Here is a 14,254-nt window from a genome sequence, read left to right as displayed (position 1 = left end):
TTATTATATGGAATAGTTGGATATTCTCCTTACAGTCAGTGGTAAGAATATGGAAGATCAAGGCCCACAATTCAACTTGAAATCAGACTCCAGAGCATAAAGGCACGCATTGGATTTGGATAATTACATGGTATATCCAGTAAAGAAAAATTAAACCGTGCACTATATGTAATATTTACTCTGTGATTAATCACATCTAATTCTTCCAGTAGAATAAGTTACAAATTCTGCTAGCTATCACATACTTATGCTGTTGATTTCAATTTTAAATAAAATCACCCATCAAAGCAAATTCATGACAGAACACAATGGTTAAGTGCCAACCTCATGAAGTTCAACAAATCCAAGTGCAAGGTCCTGCACCTGGGTCGGCACAACCCCAGGCACAAATGCAGGCTGGGGGGAGAATGGCTAAAGAGCAATCCTGAGGAAAAGGACTTGGGGTGGCAGTAGATGAGAAGCTCAACATGAGCCACCAGTGTGTGCTGGAATCCAGAGAGCCAACTGCATCCTGGGCTGCATCAAAAGAATTGTGGTCAGCAGGGCCAGGGAGGGGATTCTGCCCCTCTGCTCTGCTCTGGTGAGACCCCACCTGGAATACTGGGTACAGCTCTGGTGCCCTCAGCACAGGAAAGACATGGACCTGTTGGGGAGGGTCCAGAGAAGGGCCACCAAGATGATCAAAGGCCTGGAGCACCTCTCCTGTGAAGACAGGCTGAGGGAGTTGTGGCTGTTCAGCCTGGGGAAGAGAAGGCTCTGTGGAGACCTTATAGTGGCCTTCCAGTACCTGAAGGGGCTATGGGAAAGCTGGGGAGGGGCTTTTCACCCGAGAGGGTAGTGGTAAGACAAGGGGTAATGGTTTTAAACTGAGAGAGGGTAGATTTAGGTTAGATATTAGGAAAAAAATTCTTCACTATAAGGGTGATGAGGAACTGGAATGGGTTGCCCAGGGCGGTTGTTGATGCCCCCTCCCTGGTGGTGTCTAAGGCCAGGTTGGATGAGATTTTGTGCAACATGATCTAGTGGTAGACTTCCCTGCTCATGGCAGGAGGATTGGAACTTGGTGATCTTTGAGGTCCCTTCCAACCTTAATGATTCTATGAAATAGATAGCAGGTAAGATTGAACTTAAAATGGACCGTGAGCTCAAATTAAGGACTCAAAAGATGATTACCATCTAACCAAGAATATCACAAGTTCTATAAGAATTCTCTAACACTGACAATCTCAACTAGTGAGGCATATGAGTGGTTGTAGACATGCATGCACCTGTGTATATGCACTTTGCAAAAGCTCTTTGCTGGCATTTGCTTGTCTGCTGTTTGAATTTAATTCATGAAAAATTTGATCTTCAGAGAAAAAACCTTAGGATGCTCAATACTTGGTTTATGACAATACTTTCAATTAGATGTGCAATGAGAGTAGATACATTCAGATTTTTTGTATTAAATACATTTTTCTGCAGACAGGCAATATTAGGTTTCAGGTACAGAGCTTTAGCTGAACATTTCTGAGCATCTGATATAGCAGACTAGAGTGATATGTAAATCAAAAAGCCAATCTCACTGCCTCCCTGGCATATACATATTCTCAATATGATTCCATGCACTCAGTGATGAAACACTACAATGAGCATATTAACACTAATTCTTTTAAGAAATCAAATTGTGCTGGAATTCTAGAGACACGTAGTGCCAGTTTCTGTTTTGAGGGAAGATTCTTCATCTGTTCATTGTCTTTATATTCAGAATCTGTCTGGATAACATTCTGGAAGGTAATGGTAACTAGTCAGAAAATATGATGGTAAAACGCAAAAACTTGTTGAATACGAGGTCCAACTAGATGGCCTAAAGCAGATTTCCCAACTTACCTGTCCCTGGCCATGTGGATTGCAACCTAGTGCGTAAAAGGGGGAGTGATTTAACAGGGTTGATGGTGTACATGTAGATGTTACTACTAGACTGGTGTACTGGAGCACATAATGAAATAGAGCTGTGGCTTCACGGTGCAGCAAAGCAGCATTCCTTCTAGCAGTGCTGCCTCAAGCCACGGAGACACATACTAGTAGTCCTGGGCTTCTGCTCTTCATCACAGCAGTCAATGACTCCTCAGTCACACTGATCACCTGGGCCAGTGTGGATGTCACCAGGGCACCCTAGCACAAGAAAAGGCCACAGCATTTTACATTCAAAACGCAAGACATGCAGATAATTTGCTAAGTAACACATAAGTAGGGCAGGTTAAGCCATCCTGCACCTACTGCAAACAGTCTGACAGGTCTCCTAAGCAGCAGCCTAAATTCCGTCAATATCATCTGTGACCCAGAAGACACAGGCCCCTTCAGCCAAGTGAGTGGCCTGATCCTATTTCACATGCAGCTGTGGGAGGAGGCTGCAGCACAAGAGAGGGAATAAACAGCCCTGCCAACCTCAAGTGTTCACTGAACTCCAGCCTTAAGCCCTGCAGCTAGTGCCTAAAATTTAAAGTTGCCTTACAGCTTTCCCCTTTTATTGCTGCCCTTTCTTTGCACTTAGTCTCCTTTCAATTTTTCTTATCAGTCCACAGAAGAAATTGAAGTATGCTAATTATCTACTAACACATATTTTAACTCATCACCATTTAGGCTTTTTCATACTTTCCAGAATCAATTTGGAGATCACTTTGTTATTGCTATTGCCACATAATTGCTTTTGTGCCCACTCATCACCATGTCTACAAGCCAAATATAGTATGCAGACATGCACAATGCATCCATCAAACTTGGCAGATTTTACGTGCCAGATTCATGGCTAGTAAAATATATAAATTAAGAATTTTAATAATCAGTTAATATCAGTGGAACAATATTGTTTCTTACCACAGCTGAAGATTAGACTCAAATTTCTGGGCCTACAGAATAACTAATTAGAAGCATTCTAGGAGTACTACTTCTTGTTGGACTGCTCTATGGATCATTATGTAAGAAAAATATTATTCCCTTCCTCTCTTACCATCATCTTTGGGAATAACATACAAACCAGAAAATCCTACTGTTTTAACTTCCCTCAAGTGATGAGCAACACAAGATTGTGTTGTAACATAACACAGACACAAGTTTCAAAAGAAGGACCTGGTAACAAAACCACAAGTTATCTAAGGTTTAAACCTGTGGATTATTTCTAATAAAAAAATATTTTAGGTGATAAAATGAAATTTACAGTGTTGTATTTCAGATGCAACTTTCAGTTCTTAAAGGTAAAACAGCATGCGAAAAAGGGAAATAATTGACCAGATGTTTTACAATGTCACTTTAGCCTACTGTGGACAGTATTTCTACTGTACCAAATAAAATCTGAATCTTATTAATAATTTCAATCAGGTCTGCCATGACCATTTTAGTACTGGAACTAAGATAGCAGTCATATAAATTATCAAATGAAAAAGGAGCAGACACGGGGAGGAAAGAAAAACACACAAAAAAAAATAAACAGCAAACATTAAAGATCTTAATTTGTTTGTACTGACATGACTGATATTTGCCCCAGTTAAAAAAACAACAACAAACAAAAACAAAACTGTAAATAAAGCGCAACTTGGCACTGAGCCTTTAAGTAGCCTTATTTGTTTTCTTAGGACTTCCCATATGCTTGTTACAGATTTGGGCATTTTCTTGAATTACGCAGGTCAGTCCAGCTCAATTCTGACCTTTTCCCTCCACTATTACATACCCAGGCTCACACCAAAAAAATTATTTTCAAATGCATCTTGTGATGCTGAAAAGAAAGTTGTTGCTTCCATTGTATAAAATGATTTAGCATCATTAAGACTCAATAACAAATCCATCATAAAAGAAGAAAAAAAAAATAGAATGTAATTGAAGGGGACAGACAATGTATGTAAAGACCCTTCTGGAACAAAAATAACATGGTTTTGCTTCAGGTGCTTTGCTTTTGGCTTCTAGCTCTGTTATGTTAAGCCTGAACCACAACATTAGCACACTTGTTGAAAAATACCTACACAACATAATTTTTTAAAAGTTATTTCAAAAGCAAATTAATGTAACAGATTAATGAAATCCCACCACATGTAAGCAAAACAAAGCAGAGAACTAGCAACAACTAACAAGTTTTAGCTGATATCCTGAAATCTTTCTCTACTGGGTAGAATTACCATCATACGAATGCAGTGGACCAAAGAAATACTTAATTTACCAAATTGACTTTAAATTATTGTTAATTTACTGAAAAGATAGGATTTGGAGTTTGGTCATTTAGAGTTCTATCTGGCATTTCTCAGCAATTCAAAAAAGGTATTTAACAGGTCCTGGACATGTAAAACTAATTCTTCCAGAATTAAATGTAAACATTGAGTGTAAACAAAATGAAAAAACTTTTTCCTGGAACCTTCTCCTTCACAACCCTGCAATAAAGACTAGTATATTCAGTTTCCAATTTCTCAGAACAATTTATCCTCCTTTTTATGCCTTCTGCAACCATTTATATACATATAGACCAAAGAGATGAAACCAGAGTGTATCAGAACAGATATATGTTCTGTGGAACAGTTTTAGGAATAATTATAAATATCTCATGGTTTCTGTCTGGAACAAGAAGTTTATCAACACAACCTAGGGGAAAAAAAACGTGTCATGCTGAGTATCCAAGTCATCAAACCAGACATGAACATACCTACATTTAACAAAGGCAAGTGTAAAACCTTACTAAAACTAAAATCTATACAATAGAGGTCTTGTGATACTTTCTAATTTAATGTTTTTATATTAGCTTGGCCCATGAAAAGAACCCAACTCAATAACATAAATTAACAGGAGATTAACCACGGACTTAATTAAGGTTGGTTTGACCAAAAACTAAAATAAATAAATGCACTATCTCAATGAAAATCGTATGCTTCGTGGTCCCAGCTTTCCCATCTTCGTCCATAACAATCACTACCTTAGTCCATGAGGAAAGAATTATTTTCTAGAAAGAAAAGCAGCAATGGCAACACCTATATCCAAGTTTCCAAGAGATAGAATAAAGTTTCATTTTAGGAAAGTGTCTTATTTAATAATTTCACTTCATGTGAAATCTTACAAGAACTGATGAGCACAGCATAATCAGTATCTAAATCTAGCCTATGTCAGTAGCTTTTGAAGTCCCTCTACATAGTTTAAAGAGTAATCAGAACTGAAACATACCACAACTTTCATACTAACTTAAAAGTTCATCACCCAGACAAACCCAGACAAATATTTACTATTCAACACAATGCAAAAACATGCCTGGATTGTTTGATAAGGCCACTAGAGATGTTAAAAAGATATTATTTGAACCAAATCAGCACAGCAGTCATATTACTCTTCCCATGTTCTAATGGGAACTGACATTTTGAAATTCAGAATCAATAGAAAAGCATCATCCTTCTTTCAGAATACACTGTAGCTGAATTTTGCATAGAAGGCAGCACAAGAGTACGGAGGTCAAACATTGCAGTGCTCTGCTCATGGCTCTCTTTATGCATGACAGATATAAGCCTTGGGGATATGTGTGAATTTTATTTAATGGACAGAGACTAAGAATGGAAATTGCCATCTGTTCCTTTTGTATCTTTGGGCTCTCTTAAGAAACTTCATTAGGCTACTGGTAGGGTATGACAAGCCATGACAAGAAGCTCTGCAATTTCACTGTGACATGCCCCTGTCCTCATCATGCCTAAAGCATGCTACAAAATTTTCAGCACCTTACCTCATGCCAGAATAACTTCTTTTTAGACTGATTTCACTATAGTGGTTAAAGAAAAAGGACAGAAAACAGCCTGCATTGTGATCTTATTTAAAAAAAAAAAACAAAACTGATGAAAAGGGCTGCAGTATCAACATTTGTATACGGTTAATGTTTTATTTAGGGTCACAACAGTGCTTCAAGAGCTCACATCACCTCTGCCAAACTTCATGTAGCATAACAAGTTTCTCCCAACGAAATAACCACAACTGCTTGCTCCAGCCATGTGTTTTGGAACATGTTTTGGTTTTTTTGTTGTTTTTTTTTCCCCCTACCATCTTTTACTCTAGTTGTTCTTTAATTTGTACACTTCCATTCCTCTGGCTCCTCCTCTGTGTATTAAATCCTAGACAACCTCTTCTGCTTTTTTTTTTACTCCTTCTAGTTAGTCTTTAAATCTCATATAAATTACTTCACTTGCATAAAATGTAGTACTGTTATTAAATCTGCATGACACAGTTCTGTGCATTCTGTCCTGCTCCTCCACCATATTTGATTTGTCTAAGTAGACAGAATACTCTTTGTTAGTGGGACTCACTGTTACTCCAACAGTAGAGACAAACACAGTGGGATCCATCTTTGGTGAATTCCTAGGGATTACTGCACTAGGAATTAGCAGCTTGGGCCTCTGAAAATCTTCACTGACAGTATACACCGTGCAGGGCCAAACTTTTAAGCATTTCTGCCTAAACATCCCTCATTCAAACTCTTTACATCCAAGGCCTGAGGCAAGTCTAATTTGGCTTACTTTTCTGGGTGGGCTTTTTTGTTCTGGGTTCTTTTATTGAATGTGGTGGGGTTTTGGGTTTTTTCTTTGTTTGTATGTTTGTTTGTTTTTTCTGGATATCTTGGCAGCTTCCCAATAACAAGAAGCACAACAGTAACTACTAAGAGCTTTTTTCTTTTACTATTTCTAATAATATCTTTTTGAAGTCTGCTACAGCTGCAGTAAACAGAAAAACAGATGCACTGATTTAAAATGTGGTTACTCTACCTACAAGGAACTTACATGGTAACAGTAAACCATGGACAGTGTGTAGGAGCTTAAGTAGAAGTTCCAAAATCAAATGGAAAAGGTTTCCTGTGTGAACAAATCCCTGACCTTGCTAATTCAGGCAATGTTTTGTACACCCTTATTATTAAATATCCAGATGAGGAAAAGCTATTAGAACAATAAAGGGCTTTACCACCACTTGTCTTACTGGAATATTTTTATCTTGCCTTTTGTAGGCAGAAACCTGCTTTGTTTAATATCCTTTTACCTGCTCTATTCTTTATCCTTACAGTAAGCCAGACCTCACTCTAGAATTTTCTCTCTCCTGTGATAATTTTATGGACAACGATCATTTCCCTTCTTAGCTTTCTCTCTGCACAGCCAAATACCTTTATCATCTTTCATATTAAATACACTCTTCATTCCTAGAACCTCCTACTCAGGTAGAAGTTCCTCTTCCTACTCAGCATGAGTTCAGCCTTCTTGATTATTGATGGTCAGTTACACATAGTATTCCACATTAAAATTTGTCAGTCCCTTTCAAAATGGCATTAATACTTCCTTTGCACTTGTCGTTATATCTTGCCTGATGTAAATAGTATTGTATCTATCTCTAAGCATCTCTGTCTTCCTTTATTACAGTTTCCCTAAGGAATTGCTTCCCTTAATCAGTATAAAGATGGAAAATCTAGTTAATTTACTGTTGGACTACTGCCTGGGAATGACTAAAATCCAACTGTTAACCAGAATGGTATGTATATCTCCATGAGAAACCAAAATGCATATTTAAGATCCATGATAACCTCACAAATTTGAAAAGGGTTTTCTCAGTCTGAGGAAAGGGCATTTTTTGAACACAAATTTATTTTCTGCTTCAGATCATATATTTTCTCATTCAAATTTTATTCTAATTATGTCTGTGGGGAAATGTATCTTTAGGAGGCTCTACATTCAGCTGTTAATTTATTCACATATTTAAGTCAGAAAACTGACTAAACCAGACCTCTGTCATTCCCTGCTTCTGTATGACTGTTGCAATTTGTGAAATTCAAAGAGTAAAACAAAGCAAAAAGATGCCAAGACTAAAGTAACATACAATTAAAAGCCAGATAACTGCTGAAATGTGTAACAGACATAAGAAAAATCTTCTTACAACCCCTCTCTGAAAGTGTAAGCAACACCTTCCAACAAAGCGACCAACAGTTGAGGCAGCTTTATTTCTCTCATAGCTTCTTCTGAGGATGTTTTATTATTTTTTTCAACTAATCCAAGAACAGACTAACCACAGAACCTGACAAGTGATAAACTCCATGAAATATGAAACATGAGAAATGTTGTGAAGCAGAGAGGACAAGAAAAAAAAAAAGGTGAAAACACAAAAAGTCTGCAAAGAGCAATTTTGAGGCATTAACCCAGTCCCTGATAAAAAATTGTATCATGATTGGGATCTGCAGCAAAAAAAACCTTCAACAAATTTTACATTGACTCTTAGAAAAGATATGAGAGATTGTCAGAATCACCTATGTTATACTGAATCCTAGGGAAGGCAGACAGCCTCTCTGAGAAGTGGATGTAAAAAGCTTGCATAACTGTAAGGAAGAACATCACTGCAGAAGAGAATAAGTTATGAACACAAAAGGTTTCATGTCTTTATATATAAGGGACATCAGTGTTGTCTTGATAGTTCTTGCTACCTTATATTAAACATGATCCATCCAAACAATTTTCCAAGAATATTTTGTCATCTAGAACAGCAGAATTTGCAAACTACAACTGCTGAAGAGATTTGCAGGTTGCACACAATTTCTTTGCATAGGTGACATCAGCACATTTCCTTAAGTCACTACTACACAACATCAAACTTCTCTAGAACAACAAGAAAACTGTTGTGAAGGAAAAAAAACAACAAATAAATCTAAAAATAAAGGTTCTATGATAAAGTATAGTGATGCTTTAAACTGATTTTGAATGAAGAGCAACCTAAGAAATCAGATAAAACCTTTCATTTTATCCTAGCCTATTAGAAGTCAAATAGCCTATGTTAATAATAAAGTAAAATGTCTTACCCTAGTACCCAGGCTCCCCCAGTTCTTCATTTGTAGCACCCATTCCTGCTTTTCAACTGCAAATGAATGATTTTTGTGCTTTGCAGTATTGTTACTCCAGACAAAAAGATCACCTCTCTTCTTCTACAGTATTACCCAATTCTTTTGCAGAATTATGAGGTTCTTTCTAACATTGACAATATTTCTCAAACTAGTTTTTGAGCACAAAATAAACTAATTAAAATATTAAATTATATTTAACTCGAGGATCACCATTTCTTGAAAAACACTGCTGTCCTCTCACTATTCCTGATTTTATAGTACCACTGTTGCTTTCTCCCTTATGACAATTTTTCATCCACCAAATTACTTGCTCAGACTGATAAAGAGTAGATACGTTGCTTTGCTACTGTTTAAAGTAGTCAGTTACTTTATTGCTGAAAATATATTAGTCTGATATAACCTATCTTCCAAAATCAAGAGAAATTTTTATCCCTCTTTACAACATCTCTGTGCTAAAACATTATATAACATTGAAGCCCAATTTACAGACTGGGATCTTTTTTTAAATTTATTTTTATTTTTTAGGTAGAGGATCTGTTAAGTTACAAACAATACCTGAGAAAGCATAAAACTTCAAGTAACCTATCCCAAAGAGACTGAGCTTTCATCACTACAGATAAAAGAATTTTACTTGGCTTCATCATACGTTATAATGAGCAAATAAACAAAGAAAAGCAATACAGATGGGATATGGAAAGATTACTTGTTACACCAAATTAGATATATGGAATGAATAATTAAATTACTATAGAACAAAAGCAATTGTAAGACAAGAAAGGTAGATACATAAAACCAAAAGTAAAGCTTATTTCAAAGAAAGTTCAATAGGAACAATAACTAGTAAAGGAAAAATATTCCCTAAGCAGCTATTCTTACAAGAGGGTTTGGACAGTTGCAGTTAGAAATCACTACATAAAAATAGGTTCAAGGACAGAAAAACAAAAAGTGTTCTGCTGTCTTAATTTATATGAAGTGATTGCATACAAAGCCAATTTATCTTGATCCAAAAAAATGAAAAAAACCCAACCAACCCACCCAAATGTATTGGTTACTCATTACTCAAGCTATTCCTTTTCCCTATGAAAAAACTCAATATTATTTCATTTTCCTGTCTCCATTATTTTCTGGACCTGTCCTTTCACAATTAACATGACTAGAAGTAAGTTCATCAAGGCTGACTGCAGTACCCATAGAGGCTAAACTACCACACATTCTTTTCTTACCTATCATAAACCATGTCATAGAGCATCTTATGGTAAATAATTTACCCAGGCTTACTAAAAGAATAAGAATTGTCAGGTCTACGTTGATGATTTTTTTCTCCCCACTGCAAGATAGAAACGTCTGATGAAAACTCAGCAATATTTTGAGATAAAAATTGCTTTGCTCCATGCAAATTTACTCAGAGGTTCCACCCACTCTCACATAATTCCTCTGGTGGCTATTTTGGAGATATAATGACAGATTATTACAGCTAACATTCTCAGAAATTCAAGACTAAGTTCTTCAGGATACAGATTGCAAAATCTCGTATTTTTGTGCAACATCTAACATTCCCTGGACAATAAAACATTACAGACCATAACAGGACTATGATGCAAGGGCAGATGAAATCAACAGACTACACTGGATTAATGTATTGTTCCTCACACTCTCAACAAATAACCTACAATTCAGAGTAGATTTCTCTCACCTTATCACACAACCTTTCAAAGGCCCTCTTCAGGTTTACTATTATAGAAGGCAGAATATGTTGTCAAAAGAGGATATTGATCTAAAGATTTCTCATCTCCTCTGTTCCCACAACAGAGAAACCTCAGGGATGAGGAGTGGAGGAGTTTGTTTCTCTTGACAGAAAAAAAAAAACCAACAAACTAATATAAGTTTAGTTATTACTGATTAGAAATGGTTTTAAAAATCTCTCCTGAAAGAAGAATTCCTATGACTTATTTCTCTTTAATCAAACTATGCATGTCAACGGAGAATCTATGGCAGATGAAAGTCTTCAAGTATTTCTCTGGCCCTTAGCCCCACTGATTCCCAAAAAATAACCCAAGTAATTGATAAGCAGCACAGCATTTTCAAAACAAAGCCCCCATTGCTACAAAGACAGAAATGGTGATAAAGCTACGGAGAACAAAAAACTCTAAAAAGCTTTGTATTGTTGGTGATGAGAGAAGTGATGCGTTTCACAATACTGGTGGGTTTCTTGCCCTCCCACGACCAAGCCAACTATTTATGGAAACTGTACACTTCCATGGATCCCCATGTGCCACACACCTGAAGAAGCAGATGGTGGATTGTGGTGAAGCAAAGCAAATTAAAAACTAGCCTGAATAGCAAAATTCCTAACCGTTCAGTTGGAACAGAATTTAACTCTAATTTAATAATTTTAAAATAGCCTCCAAAAAACTCTATACATAAGGGATTCTACAGTGGTTTGCTTCTCAAACCCATTAACTGTCTGTCTGATCTCATTAATACCCAACTTCAGCTAATTCTGGCCAAGAAATTTTTTTTGTGCCTGATGAGTTTATGCACATAAAAAAGAATAAATAATTAGTATGTAGAAGAACCATAAATGTTTTAATTTGCAAGGAATAAAAATTGCAAGTGAACGTTTTCAACAGTCAAGTTTAAGTGTTTATAGATGATCAAAAGTAATGCAGCAAAAGCCATTCAAGGCTGTTTAGTATCTGCTTGAAGGGCCAGGATCCACAGGGAGTACCCTCATCACCCTGGGCACACACACACAAAATGAACTTTGCATTAATTCCTAGCCATAGTTTTCACAGGCAGCACAAAACACACCACAAAACACACTCCTGGCCGCGTCCCTAATATAATAATTAAGACACTCTTCTGAAAGGCTTAGAGCTCAGCTCTACTGCTTTCCATCTATGCTCACTCTGTAAAGGCAGGCAGCAACCTCCTGGCGTGGTTATGAGCTCAGTTGTGTGAGCTATGCTGAGACCAAACCAAGTATGTCTCCCAGATCTGTAACTACCCAGAGGAAAATTTAATTGTGAATCCCAAGTTGGCTGAAGGATGAAATGGGGAACTCTGCTAAAAAGTTAGCAGTCTTCAAAATGCAGAGTAGGAGAAACCTTGCCCCACTGGGGTGGATTTTTATTTGGGCTAGTTTTTAAAATTTTAATAGATTTTTTATGTAATAATTTTTATGGATTATTTTCTGCACTTTCAACTTTAGGACAGAACTTTTCGGTACTGATACTTAGAAATGGATTTGGCTTATTGTTATTCTCCAAAAGGAACAGCACACCTGAGTTGTAGTAAACATAAAATTTTAGAGTGTAACATAAAACTACACAACCTCAGAATAAACAAAATGAAACAGTTTAGGCACCACTTAAAATTAACTTTGCTATGTATATAATTCAGGACTAGTTTGCCAATATTAAAAGAAAGTCCAATAATTTTACCCTTTGACATAAAGAAAAAGTGTGCTTAGCAAGATTTTCTGTAGGTGTCATGCATGAAACTAAAGCAGGATTTTATATAATTTTATCAAATTAATTTGCAAGTATTCTGTAGGGTATAACTTGATTACTTTTAAAAAAATATATTACATTCAGTCAAGAAGAAATGAAGTAACAGAAGTAAGGTGCAGTGTTAGTGACAAATTAAAATGAAATTTTTAAAAGGGTGTTTTGGTTTGGGTTTTTTAATTTATTTTGGTTTTACATTTTAATGAATTCTTTGCCTCCTCCCTATAAAAAATCGTAGCTTTAAGTATCAACTGCAAGTTAATAATACTGGTTTGTATTTGTAGAGTCTATGTATTCTCCTAGAAAGTCCTTCTTCCCTATCTCCTTCATTATTGCTGAATTTTAACTCAGTATTTATTAACTGCATTTCAATTGTAATTTCAGGAGCTTTGGTGGAAGAAGTAATACATTTGTTATTTCAAATAACTATGCATCTTTCACAACTTACAATTCAGAGGTAAGTTCTAGTCAGGTTTCCTGCCCTAGAATCTGTGAACTGGAATACACAATAATCACATCACTAGCATAAATCCATTCTTGTTAAAACATGAGAACATGAAAAATTTACCCATTATTCTTTAATTTCAGTTGCTGAAAACAAGAAGCAATGGCCACATCACTTAAAATTATAGCATAGTTATAAAATACATCAGTGAGCCATAACAATATGATCTCATGAAAAAGAAATTACTTCTGTTTTAAAGCATATGAAAGCTGAAAAAACACACTGCTGTCTTCTCAGCACATAAACAGACCACCTGATGAGGGTGGGACTGTTGATGAAAATGAAACACTTCCCATGATTGCAAGCTTTCTGTTATAAGTCAAATAACTAAGAAAGAACACACAGCTATAATGAAGATTAGAACAATGAAGTCACTTGCTGTAAAAAAAAACACTAAGAAGCTTTGCTGACATAATAATCCACCCATATTGAACACTCCCCCCCCACTTGTCCACCCCCAAAACCACAAGCTCTGTACAAGCTTAAGGAATGGGGACTCTTTTTCACTTTTCACATAGTTTAATTCTGTAGTTGGTGAGATGTCAAGACATTGCGCAGCACTGACCTAGGCTTTTACAGTGCTTTCACCTCCAAATATTTCAGAACGAAAGAACTTGTTTTTTAAATAAACAAATTGTTGTAGGTAGAAAACATCAACTATCCCATCAGAAACCATCAAGCCCCCAAATCCAGAAACCACATACAACAAAGCACCTGCTTACACAAACCCCAAGAACTGACTAGATGAATTACCGATTGCTTGAAATTTGGGGTTTCTATTGTTCTACAAGAAGCAACAAGAAAATGAATTCATCCATTTCATTAAAGAAAATTAATTTAAGTTTTCATCAAAATACTGCTAAGAATTAGCAGAAATGCTTTGCTTCTAATTAACAGCCATACACAAAATAATGGCACTTGTAATGAAAACCACTTTGTCTAATTTTGGCTTCAAATTCATAGTAAGATTTCATCAGCTTGAAAATGGTTTTTATTGATACAAGTTAGTTCTTTTTCTCTGGAAATAGCATGGGTTTTTTTAAAACCACAATGAATGGTTAATAAAATGGGATCATTTGTGTTATTGCTACACTCCTTTAGTGCCATGCCTAAAGACATACTTCCAAGTAGTTTTCAATTTATCACAAACACTTTGCACATGAAATACATTTTAGATTAAATTGAACTTTGTTCTTAAATGTTACTAAAAAAATCCCCTTTTCACTGTCACATTACTAAAAAAAAGGCAGCTAAGTATTTAAAATAAGGTATACTTATAAGAAAAAGGATTACATTTAACATGCTAACTCTTCAAACAATCAAAATATTTGGTTATGTGGGGTCTGAGACTAATTTGGAAGTAATTTGTGAGACAGA

At 36.0% G+C, this 14,254-nt stretch overlaps 1 protein-coding gene across 2 annotated transcripts in view; it reads right to left on the bottom strand.

The window, feature by feature from the left end:
* Nucleotides 1-14,254, bottom strand: part of PLD5 (phospholipase D family, member 5) — a 173,664-nt gene that overhangs the window by 71,634 nt on the left and 87,776 nt on the right. The window lies entirely within an intron of this gene.

The sequence above is a fragment of the Chaetura pelagica genome, unplaced genomic scaffold (assembly GCF_000747805.2).
Source record: "Chaetura pelagica isolate M959 unplaced genomic scaffold, ChaPel_1.0 scaffold278, whole genome shotgun sequence".
NCBI classification, from domain to species: Eukaryota; Metazoa; Chordata; class Aves; order Apodiformes; family Apodidae; genus Chaetura; species Chaetura pelagica.
The sequence above is the reverse complement of the archived record's forward strand: the minus strand, read 5'-3'. Positions and strand labels throughout refer to the sequence as shown.